This window comes from Accipiter gentilis, chromosome 4 (assembly GCF_929443795.1).
Source record: "Accipiter gentilis chromosome 4, bAccGen1.1, whole genome shotgun sequence".
NCBI classification, from domain to species: Eukaryota; Metazoa; Chordata; class Aves; order Accipitriformes; family Accipitridae; genus Astur; species Astur gentilis.
The window spans coordinates 17,304,065-17,329,256 of NC_064883.1; the positions used below are offsets into that span (position 1 = coordinate 17,304,065).

Consider the following 25,192-nt stretch of genomic DNA (forward strand, 5'->3'; position numbering starts at 1 on the left):
TTAGATGGAGAAGTAGCTTGAAAGTCCGGGTCCTGCTGCTTTTGCAAAGAAATGTATGTGCTCAGTATTTTCACCCTGTCCACTACGTGCCGATGTTATGTGCTGGAACCCTCCTCAGTGAAATAGAAATCGCTGTTTATCTCTAGGAACAGTGCACTAAGGTGAATGTGTAGGGCATAAGACTTGTCACGCTCTGTGGTGAGCATATATCATGTGTCTTAATCATGCTTCAGAGGGACTTTTCCTATGAAGCTCAGATAACACGCAATCTATTTGTACTGAAGGGTTGGTTTGGTTTTTGGTTTTGGTTTTTTTTTTTTGTTTTTCTCTGTAGTAGTCAATCACAGTGACATGAGGTAGGATTTTGCCCTTATTTACACCCTGTCTAGGCTCATTCAGCTCCAGGAATCACCACAAGAGGCGATTTTAGACATTAAAAAGAAATGTGCTTGCAATGTTTTTCTATGTCATTTTGCTTTTGCCAGTGAAAATACACACCGTTCTGTCACAGGTTTTATTTGGCCTGAGCATTTGCACAGATTATAGGGTGCTGTCACAATTTCTAGTAACTTCAACACTTTTTTCTTTTAATAGAACAATAGAACCAAATGACCCTTGATCAACAATTTTTTATAATGGTTTTATTTTGCATATCCCACACTAACCAGCTTCCAGATATATATCAAACTGTTGTAGTCTGTTGTTGAGCCACACATTCAAAAAAGGTCTCATATTTTACTTACTTTTAAATAAATAGAATTAAAAATGGGAGGAAGTTAAATACAAAGGTATACAGCAGATACTTGCAGAATAATGTGATCATTTGATAGAATTCAATGTTTGAAAATTAAAAATCCTTAGATTAAAATGCTTGTCAATCAGTGGGATTGGTGGTTTGGGTTTTTTGGTTGGTTTTTTTTCCCAACTTAAGAAGAGGTTCACATGTTTTGTATGCTGTTTCCCTGGAGTCTGGCTGAATGAGATTGTGGAAATCAACTGTTTAAAATGTTTTCATTATAATGTTCTCCGCTACTATCTCCTGTATATGTTGCTTGGGATTAGGTGCAGTTGTGCTTGAAAAAAAGGTAATAAGTTTCCAGCACAATGAAGCACAAAGAATGCTTAAGTGAAGATTAAATTAATGTTCTTCAATGCTGATAGATTTTATTTTTTTTGAGCAGTGTCAATCAATAAACAAGGCACTGCAATACGCAAACCTTCAAATGAAAAAATTCACAGCATGTAGAGTGAAGGATGAAAGAATATGGGAAAGACAAAGCTAGTTTGTCACAAAAGCAATGTATATGTTTTTTGACAACTTATTTAAAAGGGTTTTTTTAGAAATGCTCTATGCAGTAGTCAAGGCTTTGGGTTTTCTTTTCTTTTCTTTTTCTTTTCTTTTCTTTTCTTTTCTTTTTTTTTTTTTTTTTTTTTTTCCTTTTGGTACATGGGAGGAAGAGTTGGGGAAAAGGAAGAGGGAATTGTTTTGATTTTAAAGTATGCATCCATTCAATTACAAGACATGAAAAACTCTGCATTGTCTGGAATTTCAAAGTAATGTTTCTGCTTTTTTTTTAATTACCTTTCTTTTTTCTTCAAGTATACATAGGAATTTAATGTATATGGAGAAAATTTCTCTGCCCAGCACTGTTCGAGACTGGACTTCAGTACTTCATATTTTAAACACAAATGCATTTAATTGGAACTGCGCTTGAAAATATTTATAGTTCATAAATTTGTCCATCTTAGCATTGGTTGATTCTTTTTTTGTCTTTTCAGTAGTACATCCCTTTTCTGCTTCTGCAGTCTTAAATGTTCCTCCAGCTCCTGCCAGACTTCTAGGCACTCAAAGCTCTTGGCCATTCTTATGTTGGTCAAATGTCTTCATGTAACATGTATTTTTACCATTTCCAGTCATAGCCCTTGGTCTTCCGCAGATTATTTCTTTTTCCACTTAATGTTGGGTTTACATGGGAAGCCTGCTATAGGATGTCTAAATGAACTTAGTTGACCTTGACATTTCCCTGCCCACTGAGATCTGCCCAGTTTTCTTTCTCTCTGCATCATTATTTATACCTCATATCACATATTCTTTTTAGCCCTATGTTATTTTCTTTACTGGCAAATTTATTTTGTTATTTCAATTTTAATGTTTTAAAATGCATTTTTCCTCTGGAGATAAGTGATTGTGTCCTGCTTCTGTAGAAAAGAATAAGCCATATAATGGTACTGTACATCTGAAATCAGTCTTTCTCAGTAACTGCTGACAGCTTAAAAAATGTAATTTAACTTTTTTTTTTTATCACTGTTTTTAGGCTTAATGTTCCTTTGCATCTAAATGTTCAGATTCATTGGTCTTCATGGTTATCAAATTTAGCTGGCTAGTTTAAGACCATTTTTGTTGGCTTACAAGGATATATTTAGCTTATCTTTACTAATCTTAAGTCCCATTTCTGTTCAAGTCTCCAGACATCGTGATCTTTATCGCATGTTCTTGATTTCTTATGTTAGCAGAGTTATCAGCATATCAGAAAAAGTTGCTGCAGGGCCATTCTGAAGAGTGCACAGCAATGACACTGGTTTCCTGGAACTACTGTGTGAAGCTGTAGGGATCCGGCCATAGGGAACCATGTATCTCCCTGCCTTAATCCTTTATTAGATCAAATGTGTCAAGGACTTCAGTCAGTATTAGCACTCTTACTTTTTGAACCAGAAACACTCCATTGTATTGTAATAATTTTATAAGGGGTTCCTGACTGATTGCAGACCAGACACCATCTCATGCTATGCAATGGTTATATGCTTTCTTTAAATCCTCTATGTACTCTGATCTTATTTCTTTTATCTCTCTTTCATCATCAGCTACGTGATTTGAAATATTTTAACCACTAAGGACCTATCTTCACTTATTTCCTCACTTAATTAAAAATAATTAGATGGGAAAGTTATTAACATTGTTAATAGCCTACAATTTTTAAGAGTGCTGTGCTGCAATGGAAATTCTTTCCCTTATCTTTTTACTTCACAAAAATTATTTTGGTAAACAGAGGTTGCTAACACAGTTATGCTTAAACATCACAAAAATTTTTAAGTTGGTAACTCTTCAGTTTTAAGCCTCTTCATAGGATTAAATGTTGAGTTTGGAAAATAGCAAGAAATGTAACAGTTAAGGTTCCAGCAAAACTTATCAGCTTGCAGACAATAACAAATAAACTATAAGCAAGTGAAAAAGGGACTGATGTAGGCTCTCTTCCCTGTTTGTTGCTTCTTGCCAAAATGTTATAGGCTTACACTTACCAAGTTAGCCCCAGCATAGTAGCTCTTCTTGTCTGCCTTTGGTATAGTAGAGTGGATTGTCAGGTGGGCAACTCTGGGTGGGAACTCTACAGCACCTCTTTGGTGGTGGGCACTGATGGTCCTTCCTTGAGTCTTGCTTTGTCTGATGGAATGATGTATCAGGATCATCACTAGACAAGATATTTGGGTACAAGACTGTTTATTTCAAAACCTAGATTTGTAATAATAGAGCCAAGTTACAAAAATATAGAACAAGTTGTTTTAACTTTATACTGAACAGTAATAAATCTCCTTATCAGCTCCAGCATCTTACCTAGCTTTTGAGTTTGGTCAGCATGACCCAGAATCTTCTGAGAGCTATGCTTTTTCTCTGTTCCTATATTTAAAGGAAGTTGCTAGACCAGGCTGTTTGAGAAACTTTGTTTTCTCTAACCAGGGATAAGATGGCTTGATTGTAGCTTTCTTTTTCGATGATCCTTATTCCCAGAGATTACACCACTGGACATCATATGGTAATGCTCTTCCTCATTCTCCTCAAGTTTCTTAAAAATATTTGTAATGCCTTTCTTGATTAGATTGGTTTTGGCCTTAGGTGTTAAGGTGCTGTCTCCTACCTGCAGCCTTCTTAAGGCAGAATGCCTTTGCAAAATGTGTATCTAAATATTGCTAATTCTTTCAAAATTTATGTTTGTTACTGTCTTTCATAAGGAGAGATCTATTTTCATTATCTACAGTGTCAGTGTGTATAGCAGAGTTAGACAGCATAAGCTCCACTTACCGCTGGTGGAGACAAAGAAGCACTTTAAGGGTGTGTTTCATTTATTCTAGATATCTGCTTGGAGAGTGAGTGACTTCATCCTTAAGCTGCATTGCCTAGGAAGCTAGTTTAGGTATCTACCTTATGTCTATTTTTAGATAGATTCTGTGTATGATAAAAGGTTAATCTGAAGACAGTAGTGTTCAGAGAGCACAGCCTTCACTTGACAGTTTTGAAATTTAAGGCCACCCGTTGCATGAGTGCTTGGTTAAGATTAGGTTCGGCATTATCCCAGGAAACAGGGAGATATATAAGAAAAGAATACAAAGTACTTTCTAAAATGTTGGAATATAAATTTCCTGAGAAGAATGTATGGGTGAGAGAGATTAATGTCGGGGGGGAATCTCTTCACAGAAGCTTGACATTTAAACCTGATCTGCCAGAGAACCAGTCATGAATATGAAATCCAAATGTCATTTTTGTACTTGTGTAGGTTTGTTTCTTTATATTGTGGATATCCACAGCTGTAAAATATGTAATCATATTTACTATAGCAGTAAAGTTTGGGGTTTATTAATATTTTTTTTGTTGTAAAGAATGCCAAACAAAGTAAGGAAATCACTGGAGTGACTGCTTAATTGTAACTGTCAAAATCAGAAATCAAACTAACCCATGTGGGAAGCACTTTCTGGAATTAATGCTGAACGTTTTCACTGCTCTCAGGTGGACTTGCATAGTTAAGGCACAATATGTACTGGTCAGTCTGGTTCATAAACTTATACAAGCCTAGGTATCTGATGTAATTTTTTTTTTTTTTTTCTTTTTGATCATAATAAACTCCAATATTTTCTTTACTATCAGTGTCATTGTGGAAAGCAGTGATTACTACGCATTTCTCCTGGGTGATTTACAACTTACTTTGGCAAGAATGGCATAAATTGAAATCTTCCTTTAGGCATGTCAGTGAGCAGTCTCTTTAATTCTTCATCTCCCTGGAACTGCAGTGCAACTTCCTAAAGTCCAAGCATCCCCAACCACCTGCAATGCAAAAGCTAAAGCTGAGGCCAACAGGTTGACCAAATTATAATGCTATCCACAGTGTCTTGCTTGCTTGCTAGCAATTCCAAAATCTGAATATCTATGAATAGTTTGTTTTAGGTAATAAGAAATATTAATCTGTAAATGAACCTCTGAGATGCAAATAGAATGTGCTGAATAAATATCAATTATTATTCATTAAAATGCAAATGTGGATAGGCACTTTAGAGACAGTTTAGGTAGTCAAAATAAATGAAATTTAAGTGTCTAATTACTGATGTTCTGTCTTTTAAGATGTGTATAATATATTACCATGATTGCTGGACACAGGCATCATAAAGCTGTGTTTTTCCTTCAGCTTTATGCTGCAGCCTCACAACAATTTTTGTCTCCTATGACTATTTGAAATGTTCATGTACCACAGCTCATACTTAAATTTTATTAGCTGTGTTCTAAAGATAACTTTTCCTATGGCAGTAGATTTTAGCTGTGTGACTTGCAGTCACTTTAATGAATTCTGTAGTTAAATCCCTGTACATTGTTTAAAAAGCCTACTCTCAGTTTGCAGAGCATAGTGAATTGGAATATTTTAGTTTAGCACTTAATGAGCATATGTTTTCCAGGTTTACATAGGTTTTATACTTTCAGTTCAGTGCACAGGAAAACCATTAAGCCTTCTACACACAGATGTCACTCAAACAACTAAGAAAAGTGACAATAAAAATTTAGTGAATTTTTCTTCTGAATGATATGGAGGGCTCGAAGTAAGCGCTCAGAAGGGTAATGCTCAATTTAAGGATAATCTGTAGTGACTGTTTTGGTTTTAAAGTGCTATCCTGAAATGTGAATTGAACAAAGTGCACCGGGACTTTTGGGACATGGACACAACCGTAGCGTGTTATTAACTTTTAAACATCCTTTGAGATTATAAATTTGCAGCAATCTGCTAATGGCTCTATGATAACAGAGCTTGCACTTGGTCTGATAACAATATTGTTAGGAGACTGCTTCATTAAGCTGTATCTGTGTGTATGCATACACGTACCTAATTAATGCTAAGTATAGCCACATGTCAGCATTTAACCGTTCATTATCTCTTTAGTTAGATCTTAAAAAGATAAAGTAACATAAAAATAATTGTAGGTAATGTTAATTAGTGATCTGTTGAATCCCTTGAATCTAGAAGGAAATGGGATCCAAATATAAATTGAGAAATGGTACTATATGTACTAATAACCATATCTTAATGCAAATTTGATTTAGATATTATTGAGAACATGACTCTAAATTTGAAAATGAATTTATTTTTTTTTAGTGAGTTCAAGTGACTGAGTTTCATGGTCTATAGAAGAGTTTGTTTTGATCTTTTCTTCTTGTGGAATAATTGTGAAATTTAATCATGTAAGATTCTTTTATAAGTACTATGAAATAAAATCTAGTAAGAATGAATTGCTTGTTATTAATTTGTTTGCCATATGATAGCACCAAAATGGGAGATTATTTTAATGTCATTAGAATTAATTAACATATATTTGGCAAATACAAATTATGGTCCAAGTCCTTGGTGAATTCCAAATTACATTCAAATTGCAGTGCAATGAGTGGTATTTTACAGAGGACAGTCTCCAAGATTTTTTCCATTTGTGTCAATCCCTGAATTATAATAGAAAGTATCATTAGGTAAAGTCCCATGGGAACTATTTTGCTCTTTCCAGAAGCCAGGCATTTAGTAGCATCAAAACCAGATACAAAGCAGACTAGATAGTGATCTGGAATTGTAATGATGTGAAGAAATGAAAAGGCATGAGAATTAAATATTTCATATCTTCATTGTAGTTAAGTATAGCAAAGGCAGAGGAAAAGGAGAGTTGCAATAAAATGCTCTGTGTAAATGCTGGAGCTGAAGTTGGATGATTGCCCTTTTCCTTTATGCATGTTGACCCTTAAAGTAATTGGGATGGTGATTGTAAATATTCACACTGGTGTCACTCACTGTTTGCCACTCTGCCAGCTATAAATGCCTCCAAATAATAAAAAAGATAGCAGATCTCATTTTCATATGGGGGAAGTATTTTACTCATTTTCTTTAAACAAGTAGGCAAAGGGCACGTGTGCTGTAAATGATAGAAATGGAAATTCTCTGCATAGTGGCAGGAGTGAAATAATATCACTATGAAGGTTAGAAATAAAAATCCCCAACCCCTCCCCATGTGAAGAACATGGATCACAGACAAACCTCACTTCTTCCTTTGAGTTTACTTCCACTGGTTGCATCAGGACCTTGCAATACTTGTAACAGAGCCTTCACTTTATATTACCTTTTATAGTCATTCACCTAATACCTTCTCCCATCTGTCCTGCTGTCTGTTGTTATTCCTCTCTGTTAAGATGAACTGGTATCTCTACAAAAGAGAATATTTCATAATGGATTTTTTAAAAATTGTATTATTTTTCATTTTAATGTCATTTAAAGATGCTTAGATATGGCAGCAGTTATGTCCATATAAAAGCCTGCTTGGGCCCAAGGAGTCACAAACTGTGTAAATAAATCTAAAGAAACCCTTCCAATGCAAAGTGTTTATAGCTAAGGTGGGAATTCTGTGATTTAAATTCATTTATTTAATGTAAGTCTCCTTGTAAAATTGGTATCTCTGAGATTATTATTATCTGCTCTGATATATCTGTGGTTTACAAAATGTACAGTTGTAAAAATACTCCTTCATCCTGTGTCACGATAAAAAGTGTATTTGAAGATGGGACTATTAGATACACGTAAATGTCAGAAAAGACATAATAAGGAGAGAAAAGATCCGAAGTGGATTTAGACTATTAACATCTGAGACCCATAATTTCAAGACAGGATTACATATGCAAAATTAGGAGTTTAAGATCTGACTGTATACTTTGGTTTGGGTTTAATTGCATAAATGATTCTTCCAATGAGCTTGTAAGGTGTATTGTATATACCTTTCTATGTTCTATCGATTTATTTTTTAATTATGTGGTGTGTGTTATAATCAGGTTTCCAAAGGCTTGGAAACATCTCACATAGTACTCTCAAGTGTAATGAAAAAATTTCCAACTCTGTTACACCCAAAAGAGGAAAAGGAAAAAGTGAGCTATCAAAAATACTCTGTGTGTGTGTGCATGCTCTGCTCATATTTTACATTAGAAAATTATAATTTCTGTTAAGAGGGGGTAGTTATCTGAAAATGAATTGCATGAACTTTATGTATTCATACAGTTCAACCCTACAGAAGGTGAAAGTACTAGATATTATAATCTAGGACTATTTAATGGATCTACATAGAAATTACAGAATGCAAAAATGTGCCATTCATAGTATTATTGGTATAACAGTTGCGATTGAATGAGGTATTATGAAAATAAATCTTTTGAAAACTGAAATGTGTATGGGGGGGGAAAAAATCTGTATGGAAAAGAACTACCTAGCAGTGACCATTTGTTTTGGAAATGAGCAGATATGAATCAAACAAATGTTGAAAGACTATCTTCTTATTGAAAATGAGGTTTATCAAATGATGATAAAAAAAAAAAAAAAGGCAAATCAAACCCAGTGAAAATAGTGGTAGTTTTAGTCTATCAGCTGTCAGCAAAATTGAATTATTTTTTGTAGTTTACAGGGAATTTCATATGAAACGGTCACAAAGGTAATGAGCACAACTAAAACAAAAAAGACACTTCTACTTAAGCTAAGCTGTACATTTTGCCAAGGAATGAGAAAAATGTATCCTCTGGTGAACAAGAGGCTGGTGAACACATCAAGGCTACTTTAAAAAAGTTTGAGGAAGATTCCCCATTTCCTGGGTTTGTATCTTTTAGTAACTGAAATTACTACACTGATCAGAAAATCATCTGTTGTTTATGTCTGTCTTTAAAATATTTGTTTTCACTCATGGTGTCCTATGTATTAGAATAGTAAACTGAGATAATTCTGGCATTCTAATTTTAATAGTCATGTTTCTGTTTGCAAGTCAAATAACAGGATTCATATTCTTGGTTATAAGATTTGGGTGCTGGATTGGTGTCATTATGTTTCCTTGTGCAATCTGTGTCAGACCTGTGGTAAATGGCAGCAAATGACAGCCCTTCACTGCATGTGTTTCTTATGAATGCTATTTGTGGCACCACTATTTATTAGTGGAAGGCTCAGAGCTAGTTTTGTTTTTTTAAAAACCTTAAACTCAGTTACGTGGCGGGAGGATGGAGAACACCTACATCAGCTATCTGTTGCATTAAATCATTGGAACTGCACTTAAGTCATAAGGGTTGGAATTGAGTCACAGGAACATGTGTCTTCCTGGTTTTGCAAAGGATAGTTCTCTTATTTAAATAGTGCTGTCATGTGAGGCTTGATAGACCTACTTGGCCTTAGGACTGAAGTCTGAAGCATTTCAACTTTGAACTTAGGAAGGGAGAAGAATCTGAACTTTGTCTTGTTGATATTTACTTCTCACCTATCACACAGAAAAAGCCATAGAGAGTTACAGTTACTGAATGTGAATTGTATCTCATTCCTTAAATGTAAATTCATTTATGTTGTAATGTCAAGAATAGGCAATCCACCCGCTAGCCGAAACTATTTTGTATTGTAAGGGCTTGTCAGCATTTTATCATAGTTCCATTCTTCAGGCTATAGAAATTTGCTTTAAGCTGAAAGCTGAATGTGAAATACCAGCCTCATGATAAACTTGCTTTATCAACATTGGCTGAAATTGGCTTAATTTTAAACATTTCAGAGGTTCAACTGAAAAGAAATTTGTTGCTTCTGACCATTCTGCTGTGTGCATTACTCAAATTAACCTGTTTGTATGTAATCTGCTGTTTTGTGGTGCTCATGTGAAATGCTTTGGGTGTGTACTTTAAATGGCTGTCATGGACAAAAAATAAACATTGACGTGTGGATGAGATTTCCCCCCTATTGCCTCATCTGAATATCTGCATATTAGAGTTCCTAACTGTGCCCACAGAGTTTGGTCTAAAATTCTCTGAATTAGAGTAAAGGTGTGTCATGGTTTAACCTGGTGGACAGCTGCTCACTTACTGCCCCTGGGAAGGGAGAGAATCACAAGGGCAAAGGTTAGAAAACTTATGCATTGCGATAAGGACAGTTTAATAGGTAAAGCAAAAGCTGCACATAAAAGCAAAGGAAAACAAGGAATTCATTCACTACTCCCTATCGGCAGGCAGGTGTTCAGCCATCTCCAGGAGAGCAGGGTTCCATCGTGCATAATGGTTACTTGAAAAGACAAACTCTGTCACTCCAAATGTCTTCCCTTCCTCCTCTTCTTACCCCAGCTTTTATTGCTGAGCGCGATGATTTATGGTCTGGGATATCCCTTTGGTCAGTTGGGGTCAGCTGTCCCGGCTGTGTCCCCTCCCAGTTTCTTGTGCCCCCCCAGCCTCCTCGCAGTGGGGTGGGGCGAGGAGCAGAAAAGGCCTTGATGCTGTGTGAGCACTGCTCAGCAATAGCTAAAACATCACTGTGTTATCAACATTCTTGTAATCTCAGATCCAAAACATAGCCCCATACCAGCTATTATGAAGAAAATTAGCTCTATCCCAGCCGAAACCAGTACAATGTGTTAGTTCAAAGAAGCCTAAAAGCCCAGGAAGATCAATTTCCACTTCCTTGTATTACTGAGAGAGATTTACTGCTGAATGGAGGTACCTAACTCATGTTGCCAATAAAGTAAAATAAACCAAAAAAGGGAATTTCACTCTGTTTTACAAAGGGCTTCCTGCTCCAAGTCCCCAGCTTGGGCAGTGGTGGCATACTAATATACAGACCAGTATTGCTTTCTGGTAGTACCAGACAACTCCTTATTTTACACTTTCCTCGTGAAGAAAAAAAAAAAATTATTTTGGAATGTGGATTTTCAAATAAAATAGTCTTATCCAGTAAAGGTGCAAAGGACAATTGTGTCTTGTTACTGCAGTTCTTTTACAGTAGTCAACATAAAACATATAGTAAAGACAATATAATGTTACAGCTTAAATGTGGAGAGGAACACTTTGTAGAGTAAGATCTAGATTACATGAAAACTTGTTTGCATGAAGTTTTGACTACATGTAAGTTTTCTGACCCTGATTTATCTCTTTCTTGTTTTTTTAATAGTACAAGCTAAAAAGGGTAGGAAGATCTCAGGTGAGATTAGGTATAATCGGATTGGGTATAATCCTAGAAGTTTCTCAGTGTAGGCAAACATGGATGCAACCAAAGAAAAAGTGGTCCTTATTGCGGTCCATCCTCTTATATTCAACTTGTTCTGCTCTTCTGTGTCCTTCATAAGACAGAAGGAGGAGGTGACATTAGCAATAAGGCTGAGGATTTTCCTGAACCCCAAAAAAGGAATTGGGACATAGAGCAAATGGAGCAGAAGAGAATGGCTAGCAGTTATGGGGTTTTTTTTCTGTTTAGCTGGTGTATTTCTCCCAGCTAAAGAAACTTGGAGGTGTGATTGTATAAATGCAGAATCATTCTGCCTGTCCTGTTCCTTACTTAGTGCCAATGTGCTCTACGTAGTGTATTGGATTACGTTTATATCAATTGTTTGCCTGGGCTGATTCATTTGTCAAAAAGTTGGACTTCTTTGATTTTAATAAGCCTCTGTAAAGATTTAATCATTTAGGGTAGTAATGGCTGACAGTTAACAGATTGTGTTTAAATTATTTTTTTTTTAAATAGCTTCAGACCGAAAATAAAAATATCTTTCAATATATTTGGAAAAGTACAGGCAAGACTAAGATGTGATTCAGAGGAATGTCCTCTTAAATTAGAACTTTGAGATGGATATATGTAATGTGATCAGATGGCATAAATGGAAAAAAGAATGGGAGGAGAAAAGGTTCAAAACAGATGCCTGGCAGCAATTTTTCACGGAAACAAAAAATGTGTGGAATGACCTTCCAGACGTGATTATGCAATGGAGAATTAAATATAGAGCTATTGAGGGAAATTGGAAAACATCCAGGGGCATGTGGGGGACAGTAAGCTTTGAAATGGGGGGAGCCATTAAAATATGTTTATCACCGTATGTTCTTGAACATACAGAGATATTAATGCTGAACTTACTATTGGTTGTACATAGTTTAGATCATCACAACAGACTGTCCGCCAGTACCCTCTCCTTAGTGAATCACTGGCGGAACTCATGTGGGTGATTTGTTTAGTTTTTGCCTTCTGACTTTTTATCTGCTTATTTACAGGTTTCTTCTGAATTTGCTGCACAGAAGTTGCCTGTCCCCGTGGTAATACTTTAGCATGCTGTGGAATCATGATGGTTGTGAAGTCCCTCGCTAGCAGTGGAGAATGAAGGTGTGTTTAGTTTCTACTACTTAACGACTTTTTAGACATGGAGTAATTCCATGTGGAATATTAGTTTGTCTCTTTCCTATCAACTCTTACAGAAAATTTTCTTACAGAAAATTTAAAATTTGTTTTAAATCAATAGCAATTATCTTTGCTTAACTGAGACATGGTTTACAGATAGAGCTACAATCTGAATAACGCAGTCCTACAAGTGGACTAAGAAAGCAGATGTGATTCTTATGTGGATAACAGTAAACTGCAGTTTGTCTAAATTAAATATAGAGAGTTTCAGGTTTATATTTTTGTTCCTGTTATAAATATGTCTAAGAAAGCTGTCTCTAGGCAATAATAGCTAACTTATTATTGTGCGCTTAGGTTGTCTCTCAAGTAAAAAATTGATTGTGAAACTGTATAGTTCATCATAAGTCAATCTATCTTTGAGTAACTTAGCTTTGACTAAAAAAGTAATCATGGTAGCAGAAGAATGTTCTTTTCTTCTGCAATATATGTGTATAGGTAGTTTGAGCATAAATCCTACAATGATCAAAGTTGGAAAGATTAGTTTCTGACTGGGAGAGGAACGATTCTTTTCTCTAAGATAGCATATTCTTTTTGTCAATTTGTGATCTTTGGGGACAAAGCCAGGAGTTTTTTTATGCAGCCATTATTTTATTAGAGTCAATAGTCTGACTAGGGTAACAGTTTTGTATTAATTGTATTTCAGTGAGTGAGTGAAAACCTATTCAAGTCACTTTTACATACTTCTAATTGATTTGCTTTTCCACTGTATGTGACAGATCTCACCATAACTTGGACACCTCATTTTCATAATCAGAAGGGTGCAAACAATTAATTTTTTTCCAAATTATTTGGTTTAATATAACAATTATTGGATGAAATTCTATGAAAACTACAAGAATTATGGGATAAAAAGTCCCTTGGAAGGCAGGTATGGCTAGATTGTCTACAAACTACTAAAAAATTTTAAATCCTCTCAACCATCCTTAACACTGTCTTTATATGAACTATATAAAATAGGCAGTGCATATGATGCTGTAGCTGTTGCATTATTGACAGTTAGTTGTCCTAACAGACAGATGAGCTGTCATTCAAAATTCATACCATTAAATCCTGTAAAATATTGCAAACTTCAACATATTTGTTTATTGTCCTACATAAATCATACATCTTGGATGCTGTTATGAATATTCTAAAATGTCACTGTTTTTATTTTTTTTTATTTATTTTAGAAATAAGAAATAAAAATTAAGTAAAATGTTAATGATAACGATTGCATGCAAACAATTGAGGATGAAATAAAACCAGAATGTTCAGGTATTATAATGAGAAAAGGGAGGGAGTAGTAGTCTTTTTGATTGCTATACTCTATAAAAATAATTGGTTCATTATCTTAATTACATTCTTGTTCATGATATCAAGGTCGAACGAAATAATAGTAGCAGTAGAGGGATGTTATTTTCCTGATTCTGGCAGTTATTAATTGAGGAAGTGAGAGTTTGGTGGTGCTGAAAAGAGACAGGTGAATATCAGACGCAGAGGACCTTCCCTGCATTTCATATTCTTTAATCATCTGTGTTGGGAATTCTAAATTCAGCTATGGACTGGGAGAGGACAGAAGGTTGCATCTCCTTTTCCATTTTACTACTTAAAAAATGCTGTTTTCAAGATAATGTGCAGTGGAATGTATGTTTTTTTAATTGCAACTTAAAAGTTTAGCTTTTTTAACAGAGAAACACTATGTTCTCTGTTAAGTGCTTACGTTTTGAAACGCTGAACTCTGCATTATTTATTCTGGTTCTGACAATTTTTCCTTGGTTACTAATGAAAGTCATTAATGGTTTCAGCAAATAAGTGTTGGCCGTTTCTCTCCCTTACCCCAGAAATCTTCGATAACAAGAGGAACCATTTATTTTGACCTGTTCAGTGGTAAAAAAGAAATAGTTTAAAAGATTTATGCCAGTAGAACATGGAGAGTATAAAATGAGCTTGACATTGGTTCTAAACTCAATAGATGATTAACTGGACAGTATTAATGGATGTTCAAAGGTATTTTGATTAGTCCGTATTAACAGCTCAACTGAGTAAGAGAGAAGACATGGTGACAAATGTGTTAAAAGAACTATGTTGAATAAGCGGTGTTGTTATTTTACACAAACCCTGGCAATGTAACGGCATATGAAGTATAAAGCCAAAACTTTACCAGCTGAATAAACACGAGAATATTTTGTTTGGGTTTTATGCAAACCTGTTGTTGGGGTAGTTAGAAAACATTTCTTCCTAAGTTCTCCAACAACTCATTTTGCTTTATCTAATTAAATTTTCTACATGTTAAGTAAACATTCTTGGATATAGTTTTGAAATGACAGTAAGGTTACAAAATCCAGCATTCAGAGCCTCTGTCTTAAATTACTAAACCAATGAATTTTTCCTGAACCTAATTGGCTGATCTGATTTAGCTAAAACTTCATAAAAATGTCATCTTGATGGACATACGGAGCTTGAAAACATCATCTGAACATTGACAAATGTAAATGTGAGTTTAAAAAAATCAGAAAGGAAACGGTTTTTGGTTAACGAGATAAAGTTCTGGATCATTCACCGATACACCTACCCTCAGCTGATCTCTTGCAATGAAGGGAACACAAGGAGAGAGGGCTGGTGGGCACCTGTCTGCCTCAGGCGTTGTGCACCGCTCCCAGCTCTGAGCGACAGAGGCTGCATGGTGGCTGGCTCTTAGACATTTTTGGCTTCTTGAACTAAGGCCGTAACAATGTGAATAAGTGCTGTAGCCCTTAAAAGCTGAAGCAGTGTTTGCTGAAGGTGACCTTTTTTCCAAAAATGATTTGGACATATTTTGCAGTGACCCTAGCACGTACAGTTTTCCTATGTTATGAAAGATTTCATTTTTTCATTGTGCTGCAGAGCACAATGCCTTAAACAGAGTATGATCAGTACCAGACTTATGACACTCTTTGAATGTGGTTATGCTAAAAATTTGGTCTTTGGCACTGTGAGGTTTTTTTGCTTGTTTTTATCTTGTGGGTGGGTAGGGGTGTGTAAATGCGAGGAAAAGCAATGTTTTCTCAGACCACCCAAAGAAAAATTTAAAAATGACTGGAAGAGCTGGACATTTCTGTTAATACATGTGTGTCAGTGCTTGGTTAAAATTATGTCACTTAAACAGATTTACATTTTGAACTGTCATAAAGAAAGCATTTGGGTTCCACTTGGTGGTTAACCCCTACTACCTCTTCCCTGGCCTTGGCTCCTCTGGCAGGGTATGTATTCTGGAGGGAGGACCTGATCTGCTTTTTATCCTCTGTAATTGCCCCTATAATTGAATGTATATGCCTATGCCCACTGCAGTGGTTGTAGCTCCATCTTCCACTTCAGGAAGACAGCATTACTGAATCACATCTGCCACAGCTGGCATTAGAACTTCAAGTTTAGAGCGAAAATAGGATTTTACTTAAAGTTTGTAGGATTTCTGGGAAAGGAGAAGAAAGGGGTTTATTGTTGTATTGCTTTATTTTGCTTTTGCCTTTTTTTAAAAAAAATTTTTTTTCCCAGTTTCTCTGATTTATTCCCTGTGAGCCTGTAGCAATTTGTGTTGCCCTTGCACAGATTTGAGTGGCATGACTTTTGGCAACAGGCTGCATCAATTCTCACTGCAAATATTTGTTTGCCACCTGCCCAGCAGCTAACCCTGCTCTCCGGCTTCTCAGTGAAGAAGAGTGTCTCGTATCTACCCATTAATCAGTGTAATCTGTTACTGGCCTTCTCCCATCAGTCCTGTGTGTTCACCCTGCTGACTTCTATTCCTGCTTTACCCCTGCCTGTCAGGCATCATGGGACCTGGGAGCCCTCCCAGCTTCCCACGCATCACATTATTTTTCAGTAGCTGGAAGGAAGAACTATATAGTGATCCATGGACATCTCTACGAGATGCATTTAATGGATGGCTAGGCTGTCAAATATTTGAAAGTGATGTTTCTTGCCAGTTTGAGTAAGTATTAGAAAGCTGGGATTTGCAGTAAGTGTTGAGGTTCTCAACTTGCCTGGGCGGCAGCTGCCTGCCCGCAAGAGCTCTGGAACCAGAAATTAAACTGTGGCATGTCTGTGCTTGTAAAAATGTCAATATTTGCCTGCTGTGTTGTTGACAATTTTTAGTTCTTCTTGTAAAACATTCCCTAATTAACCACTGGCATGTGCCTCTTCATGGGAATTAACTGTTTAATTTTTCAGAAAGAACAGAAGAAATATTTCTCAGCCAACTGGGAGGAATTGGCTGCTCTGCCCAAACTCCTTGATATTGCTAAATCGGTTATTGAACTGAAATGGAAAGTCAGATTTAGGCTTATAAAGCCGCATGATAATTTAATTTCCTTCTTATTGGTGTTACATGTATGTGATATGCAGTTCCGCTGAATCTTTACTCTGTATTTTATGTGGGTGTGCATAAACATGCTGCTTGAGCTGAGTCACATTTCCTTCGTCCTCACAACCCTTCATGAGCAGTGCAATTAAACAGCTCATGAAAAGTGGTATACTAGTAAAATTTATTTTAGCACAGTGTTTTAAACACTTAAAAGAGTGTATCTTAGGCCTACACTGTGGTGACATAAAAAGCTCATGCAGAAAACCGTAAGCATTATGAAAGGTATACAGCTACTGTAATATGTGTGCTAATTGTATGCTACTCTTGCACCCCTTAAGAACTTTTCCCCTATTTACACAGCTGCTTTGGGTAAAAGGGGAACTTTTAGGATGTTAAGTACTGTCAACACTGAGTTAATACCTGAATTTTGGCACCAATTTTTTGCTATAGACCATTAGTCCGTGCTGTGATATGCTTCTGATGCTTCTAAAATTGTGATTTTTCTATTTTTGATAGGAACCTTGTCTTTGCCCCAAAGTGAAAAATAGAGATGGTTGGAAAAGATCTCAGCTGGAATAATTTTCACTAAAAGGAGGAAAGTCTTAATGAGGATGGCAAAAAGCCTGGTATAGAGCTGTTCCTGACAGATACAAGAAAGTATTATAGTGAGATTTTCATGGGTAATACATTTACATAAATAGGACTTTTTATAAAAACTACAGAAATCGGACTTCGGAAGTCAAGGGAATGGGCAAAATCAAAACTGATACTTTGCTGCTTTCATCTGTATAAGTAAGATCTCAGTCTTCTAATGCATGATAGCTGATCCCTTAGGGAAAGGAGGTTCCTCATGCCTGGCACTAGTGATGCAGCAACCAGCAATCTAGAATTGCCTTTTCAGTATCAATGGCTCTTCATGAATAAATTGGTACTTCTCATTACTCTATTTCTTACTCTTTATAGTATGCATACTATTTAGAGAACATACGGATGTAATAAGTAACAATTGTTTTTCCAATCTTTGATGGATGTGTTGTAAGCTATCTGGGCTGGCTGAAAGCTTGGAAGTTGTTTCTAAAAATGTATGATGACTTGCAGACTTTTTAATTAATTTATTGAAATCTTCATCTTTGTTTTCTCAGAAGTGTGTCTGGATTAGTTAATGATATACAACACAGTAAAATAAATTTGTAACTTATTTCTTATGTAAAAAGTTTAGCCCAACAATGATTTCTGATTCTTTACATTTGCACCACTTTCTATATTTTGAATAACACTTTTGGATACAAAGTGACTCCTCAGAAATACCGTAAAATGAGAAAAGCTTAAGGGCAAGTTGTGCTGTTAGTGAGTGATGATACTTCTATCTGGCAGTTCAGTCAGCTTGAATAATACAAGATTTTTGTGATTGATTACCTTACAGTGCTGAAATAGTATCTACTAATACAAATGTTTCCATTAAAAAAAGGGAACTTGCTAAATGGAAAAGATAATGTTTTATTAATTTTTTTGTCTTGGTTTTATATTCTTGTGCCCTGCAGCTCTAGTGCAGCTGCTCTAAGCGCAAATGCAAATACCAACTTGCTTAATGGGGTAATTAAAGACAGTGGAGGAAAGTTATGTAACAGACACTTACTAAGTGTAAAACATATTCAAGCCATACCTAATGATATATTAAACTGTGGAATTGTCTCCTGAGAATGGAAAGGCATTGCATACCGCTTCTTCAATAGTTCTTTTTCTAAAATTGGATGTGAATTAAAATGGCCCTTCCTTAGTTCTGCAGATTCTGAATTCTTTTTGTTCATTTTACTTGAGTAGGATAATTTAACATTTTTTCTCTATTATTAACCCAGCTTCCCTATATAGTTAAAACCCAATGTATTGAAATCCTGGCTAGCAGCTGCATTATCAGGAAGACCATTATGGAAAAACAGTTTTCAGGAAAATTGCTTTGTCTTCAGGTTATGTCCTGCATTGCTCTGTACAGCTTTGTGCAGAGCATCCTGAAAGTAATTGACGACAGAATCCAAGGACATAGTGCATTGTGTAGTGTAGCGGGCAAAACAACAATTGCATGTGTAACATGTTCAGAAATCTGTGATTAGGTAATTGAAGACTTTCATTTTTAAAACTACAAGCTCTTGGAACTAGACTTTATTTTTCTAACTAGTATGCAACATTCTGGGACAGCTTCAATACAGTAGGCTTCTCAAACTTTTCCACTGGTGTAATATTTGGGCTACTCACTAGAATCGTTTTCATCTAGTAACAAAGTGAAAAATTCAAGTGTAATTAGCAGTATAACCATAGTGATAAGGTTATAAATGTATAGAATTCAATACACATTTGAAAGGAGATTTCTTACATTTTAAAGAATGGCATAAGCTGGCTTTGCTGTTAGAAGAAATGTATATGGGACTACAACCTCATGCATGTTTTAAATGAATTAAATAGAAGTTTGGAGAAAATGTATAGTAGTTTAAATGTTGTCTAAACAATGCTTAAAAAATTTCTTTTAGTGTTGAAGTGTTGGATTGTGGTACTGGAAGATTTGGAAGGTGTGCTCTGATGGCGTAAGACACTTTGTCCTTTTGTAGCTCATATCAAATCATTATAGGTAGGATCCAACTTGTTTCAGTCCTGAAGTACCAATGCCAGTATCACTCACAGTCTTTCTCCTCCCTCTTCTCCTCAAACCTATCTCTTTTCTAAGTTTTTCTTTCCTGATTCCTTACCTAACGCTCCAGTCTACAAATTTATTTCCACTCCCTGCTATCGTGTGCCCTGATGGAGACAGTGTTGGGAACACAGGGCAGCTGCTCCGGGTCCGCCTTGCAGTGAGAAAAGTAATTGCCAGCAAGGTCTGTGCTTGGCTGTTTTAGTGATGCTTATGCTGGCAGGATCGCATCTGTGTAATTAGTCTCACACACAAGGTGGAGTGTAATTGGTGTAATGAAATCTTTGATCAGTGTTCTCCAATTCCTGTCTCTGCTGGGAATTGTATGACTTGTGATTCTTAAACCTTTATTATAATTCTAAGTGTTCTTTTCTTGTTTTGAGTAGGTCAAGAGGTATATCGCTGGTGCCAGACAATCTTTACCTGCTAAACTTCAAACTCTTCTAGCTTGAAAGAATATGATAGTCCTTCTTAGGGAATTCATTGTCAGTTGTTGATTTTTTAAATTGTGGGTGTTGTGTTGTTGGGGTTTTTTTGTGTTTGTTTGTTTGAACTAACTTCTTGTTATTCACCACTCCATAAAAAGAATCCAGGCAAAACAAATCCAAAATCATTAACTCAAGCATCACCCTGTGGAATATGTCTGCTTGTAGAACAGCTAGATAAAATTAGTAATAATCAACTAAAATATGGTCTCTCAGTGGAAATTATTAATATCAAGCACAAGCATTACTCCCATAAACTGAGGGAGTATAAGGCTAAAATTCTCATTGCAAAGCCTTCCATATACGTTACAGAAACATTCCAAAAGCCATCCTTTTATTTTTATGGAATCTCTAATCATTTTATTTTGCCACTCTAGGAAAAATAAGGTTGTGCTTTTCTCTTTCTTTTGGAGAGTGGGGTTGGTGGGAGGGTGCAACCAGTTTTGTTTCAGTACTGATGCACTTCTCACTCTGTTATGTTTCATGTGCATTTCTTCCCTATCTCATGGGAAATTTTATGTTGTTTTTGTCTGTTCTTCATGAGCACAGAAGGTAAGTCTTCATTTCTTTAAAAAAAAAAAAAAAAAAGTCTTTTAGTTTGGAAGTATTTCTTGCCTACCTAAGCTTATTTATTGAACTGATTCATCCGTTACAACATAATTACTAGTTAAGATGTTAAATGACTCTTAAATGATGCGGTTCACTATCCCCACTTAACAATTTTGGTAGGTTTACTTGTTTACTTATTTTCTTCTGCATTTCTCTTCTGGAGTTTGGCTCAGGGGTACTTCATGACTAGAACTAAACTTGTTTTGAAAATCTGTTATAAAAATATTATTTCTGGTGTACAAAATCTTGTCTTGTAAAAGACTGCAAGATCCCTCTAGTCTAACAGTAGTGATTCACAAAGACATGGGTGCTATTGTTAATCTAGAGTAATGAACTGCATGTACATCTCCTCTGGTATTATTTCAGCTGGACACTACTCTTAAAACTATGACACACTGTGATAATATTAAAGTTACATTGTATGGCATGCATGTCCAAAATCTGGTTGGCACATATACTTTTGTTTAATGTATAGATATTTAATGAGTACTTAATTGTGACCATTTTTAGTCACGCATAGTATTAGGTACTGTAGTTGAAATGTTCCACAATGGATTTTTTTTTTCATGTGTCCTTTTTTATATTAATTTTGTACCCTTAGGTGTTTACAAAGCTGAGTTGCTCTTTGACAGCGTGGAGGCAGCGGTTACTGTGTACCTGGAGCTAGTGCTTGCCCTGGGCTGCAGCAAGGCGCATGGTTCCCCTCCGGTCCGTGGGTGCTGCTCACACCACTGCCATGTATTGAGCACTGGTGGGTCCTAGCAACACCTGCCTCCACGCTGGCTGGCTCTTTGTAGTGTGTTTTTCCTAAGACCCTGATGAATCCTACTGTAAAAAAAATTGCACGAGAATATTTTCAGTTTTAGTCTATCAAATTGAAGACTTAATGGTTTGAGCTAATTCCTTTTGTGTTTCTACCCCATCTCTGAAATCTGCATGCTTCTCCACAGGAATGACTGCTAACTCTCCAAAACATAAAGCATTTTCAAATCGGTCAATTCAAATCAGTCTTCAAATTAACTCAGAATATGATGTCTCACCCCTGCCCTCCCCCCCTTCAAGAGCTGAAGTATCTTCAATCTTTTTAATGTGTCCCCCCACCATCACAGCTGAACACATGAAAAAGCCAAGGCTGTTACAGGATAACAGTTGAATGCTTATAGTAGTAGTTGTAGTAATAATAATAATAAATAATAATAAAGTTTTTGCTTGATAGGACATATTTTTCCACTGAAGTATATTGACTGACACTTCCTGTGTACCTCATCTTTAATTCTTTATTTTATATATGTTGTGTATACCCCATAAAGTATCTTAAGGTTATCGGGTAAAGATGAGTGTAGTAAACAGCCAAGCTTTGATAAGGCATGTGAAGAAGTCCCTGGTGAAATTCCAAATAGAAGCTTAGCATCCCACATTAGCAATAAAAATATGAAGAAAAATGCATCAACTGGATTAAAAAACTGTTAATGGTCACACTACAAAAAGAAATAACTGGGATCATTATTGAATTGTGTTTTTCTGTTGAAACACTCCTGCTTTAGGAAACACTGATATTTTATATTTTACACAGTAGCCTGACTTTAAGTTTCAAAATCAGTGCCAATGAATCTTGTGGTTAATAACTTGTTTCTTAGAGTGGCAAAGTGGAGTAGTTCTGTGAATAATCTGGACTGTTTGGTAATATGTATTTGTGCAGGCAAAGTATGATTTGGTCTAACCAAAGTCAAAACGATGCATGTAGAAACAAGAATGCAGGCCATATTTTCACAAAGCTCCTGCATCCTTGACTGGGGAAGGCATGGACTCTAGAGAGGACTTAGGGAGTCAGAGCAGAAAAAGTAACTCTTCGTGAGCTCCCAGTTTCACAAGGATTAGTTCAGTCTCTGGCTGTGAAATAGTTCAGGAAGGACTAAAAGTTGTCATTTAGTAGAAAGGCTAAAAGACTTGTTCTTTAATCTGTGAAATTGATACTGGAAGAGTTCTTAGTGATTGGTGTTGATAGTTTAAAAGGGTGCAGAAGGGCAGGAGCAAGTGTAGGAAAATGTCACATAAATATTGCTTGAGGAAACCTGACAAAACCCCCTGTTCATTTCATCAACGACAGTCTTTTGTATTACTAAGTATAAGACACATAAATCCCTTCAGAGGGGGAATAAATATTGGTCGCTAAAAATATTCTGTTACAGTAGGTGTTTTTCTGAAAAACACGTTAGAAAATGAGTCACATTTTGTGATTTGGAAATATTTGGGTGAGTTTAAGGTTCAGTAATAACCCAGCAAAATCTTCTGGCCCAGTGAAGCCTAGGAACCTATGAAACTCTAGGGAAACATATTTTGCATATAGTCAGAGGTGCTGTGTGAGGAGTGCAAGTATCCCGTTGTAGTCCACATGTGTTGTGGTGGACACAGATAAGCAAGGTTGAGATTCCATAATGGTGGCATCTCTTCACTGTGAGATGTTTGATTTTTTTTAGTTATTTAAATAACTATTATTTCAATATTATTACTGTCTTTTGAATAGTTGTTGGGGTTTGGTTTTCGGGGCGGGGGGTGTTGTATAGAAGTTATAGGCCAGTTTTTGATGGTCAACAGGTCCATCACTGACAAATATCTTGCAGTATCCACTTAGGCTATGGCCATCAGGGAGACCTTAAGGTATGCTGATAAAGACTTCAATTAATATAGTAAAAATCACTGCCTTGCTGGATGCTAACATACATGTATGTAGCCCAGCTCCTGAATCTGAGTTCCAGCCTGGCTTCAGAGCATGTTTACTTGGTTAGGGCAGCCATGTTTGTTGGGCTGCAGAGCTGCTGCATCAGAGCATCCTGGAGTTGGGGATAGGGGAGTCTGCCCCTGTTTTCAGTTTGTTTCAGCCCATAGTGGAAGATAGCTGCACTACCACTGGTAGAGGGCTAGATGATAGCAAATGAGCTTTTTCATCAGTATTTTATTGTTATTACCAGGTTGTAGAGGCTATTCTCTTCTTTGCCTACCCAGATCTCTACATTTGTGTGTCATATCGGAAGCATAGAAAAGGTTCAAGATGACCTGTCTTGGAAACTATTACATGTTTATGGTCCAAGTTTTGTAAATATTTCCCAGTCCAGAAAAGTGATTGGCTGGAAAGGAAGCTTGTGAGAAGCATAAGAACAGAGAATAGACTGGTTTATGAATGGAAGTTGTATTGGTTTTGTGTGGCAAGGTTTTGGTAGCGGGGAGGGTTACAGGGGTGGCTTCTATAAGAAGCTGCTGGAAGCTTCCCCTGTGTTTGAGAGCGAGCCCATACCAGCCGGCTCTAAGATGGACCCGCCGCCAGCCAAGGCCGAGCCAATCAGTGATAGTGGTAACGCCTCTGTGATAAAATTTTTTAAGAAGGAAGAAAAAGTTGGGACAGGGAGAAACAGCTGCCGGAGTGAGGAGTGAGAACATGTAAGAGAAACAGCCCTGCGGACACCGAGGTCAGTGAAGAAGGAGGGGGAGGAGATGCTCCAAGTGCCAGAGCAGAGATTCCCCTGCAGCCCATGGGGAAGACCCTGGTGAGGCAGGCTGTCCTCCTGCAGCCCAGGGAGGTCCATGGTGAGGCAGGCTGTCCCCCTGCAGCCCGTGGAGGACCTCATGCCGGAGCAGGTGGGTTCCCAAAGGAGGCTGTGACCCCGTGGGAACCCCGTGCTGGAGCAGGTTCCTGGCAGGACGTGCGGATCTGTGGAGAGAGGAGCCCACGGAGCAGGTTTTCTGGCAGGACTTGTGACCCCGTGGGGGACCCATGCTGGAGCAGTGTGCTCCTGAAGGACTGCACACCGTGGAAAGGACCCACGCTGGAGCAGTTTTGAAGAACTGCAGCCTGTGGGAATGGCCCACGTTGGAGGAGTTCGTGGAGGACTGTCTCCTGTGGGTGGGACCCCACGCTGGAGCAGGGGAAGAGTGTGATGAGCCCTCGCCCTGAGGTTGTGAAGCAGCAGAAAATAAGGTGTGATGACAGTAAACCCCATCCCTGTCCCCCTGTGCTGCTGGGGGGGCTTGGTGGAGAAATCCGGGAGTGTAGTTGTGCCTGGGAAGAAGGGAGGGGTGGTGGGAAGGTGTTCTGAGATTTGGTTTTATTTCTCATTACCCTACTCTGGTTGATTTGTAATAAATTGAGTTAATTTTCCCAAATTGAGTCTGTTTTGCCCATGACAATAATTAGTGAATGATCTCTCCTGTCCTTATCTCTACCCGCAAGCCTTTTGTTATATTTTTCTGTCCCCTGTCCAGCTGAGGATGGGGGAGTGATAGAATGGCTTTGGTGGGCACCTGGCATTCAGCCGGGGTCAACCCATCACAGAAGTATTAAAGAACTTTAATTGCCATATAAATATTTTCCAATTTTGTTGTTGTTGTTGCAGAAGGAAGGAACATATTCCAAATCTGGAAGCTGGAGAACATGGGCTTAATCTGATTTAGGTGTCTGTAGTTGAGCAGGCAATATGGCACCTCTTCTATATTCAAAGAGCGTTTTGATATTTTAGGGCAGGATTCATCTGGCTGGTTTTAGAAATATACTTCCAGGCAAGATAAATTGTATCTTACTGACTAGGTCTTTATTGACTAT

At 37.0% G+C, this 25,192-nt stretch overlaps 1 protein-coding gene across 1 annotated transcript in view; it reads left to right on the forward strand.

Annotated features, from left to right (window-relative positions):
• THSD7A (thrombospondin type 1 domain containing 7A) overlaps positions 1 to 25,192 on the forward strand; it is a 300,146-nt gene that overhangs the window by 27,275 nt on the left and 247,679 nt on the right. The window contains exon 2 of the mRNA XM_049799255.1: positions 12,323 to 12,431. The gene's annotated coding sequence lies outside the window, so the exon portion shown is untranslated. The remainder of the gene's footprint in view (positions 1 to 12,322; positions 12,432 to 25,192) is intronic.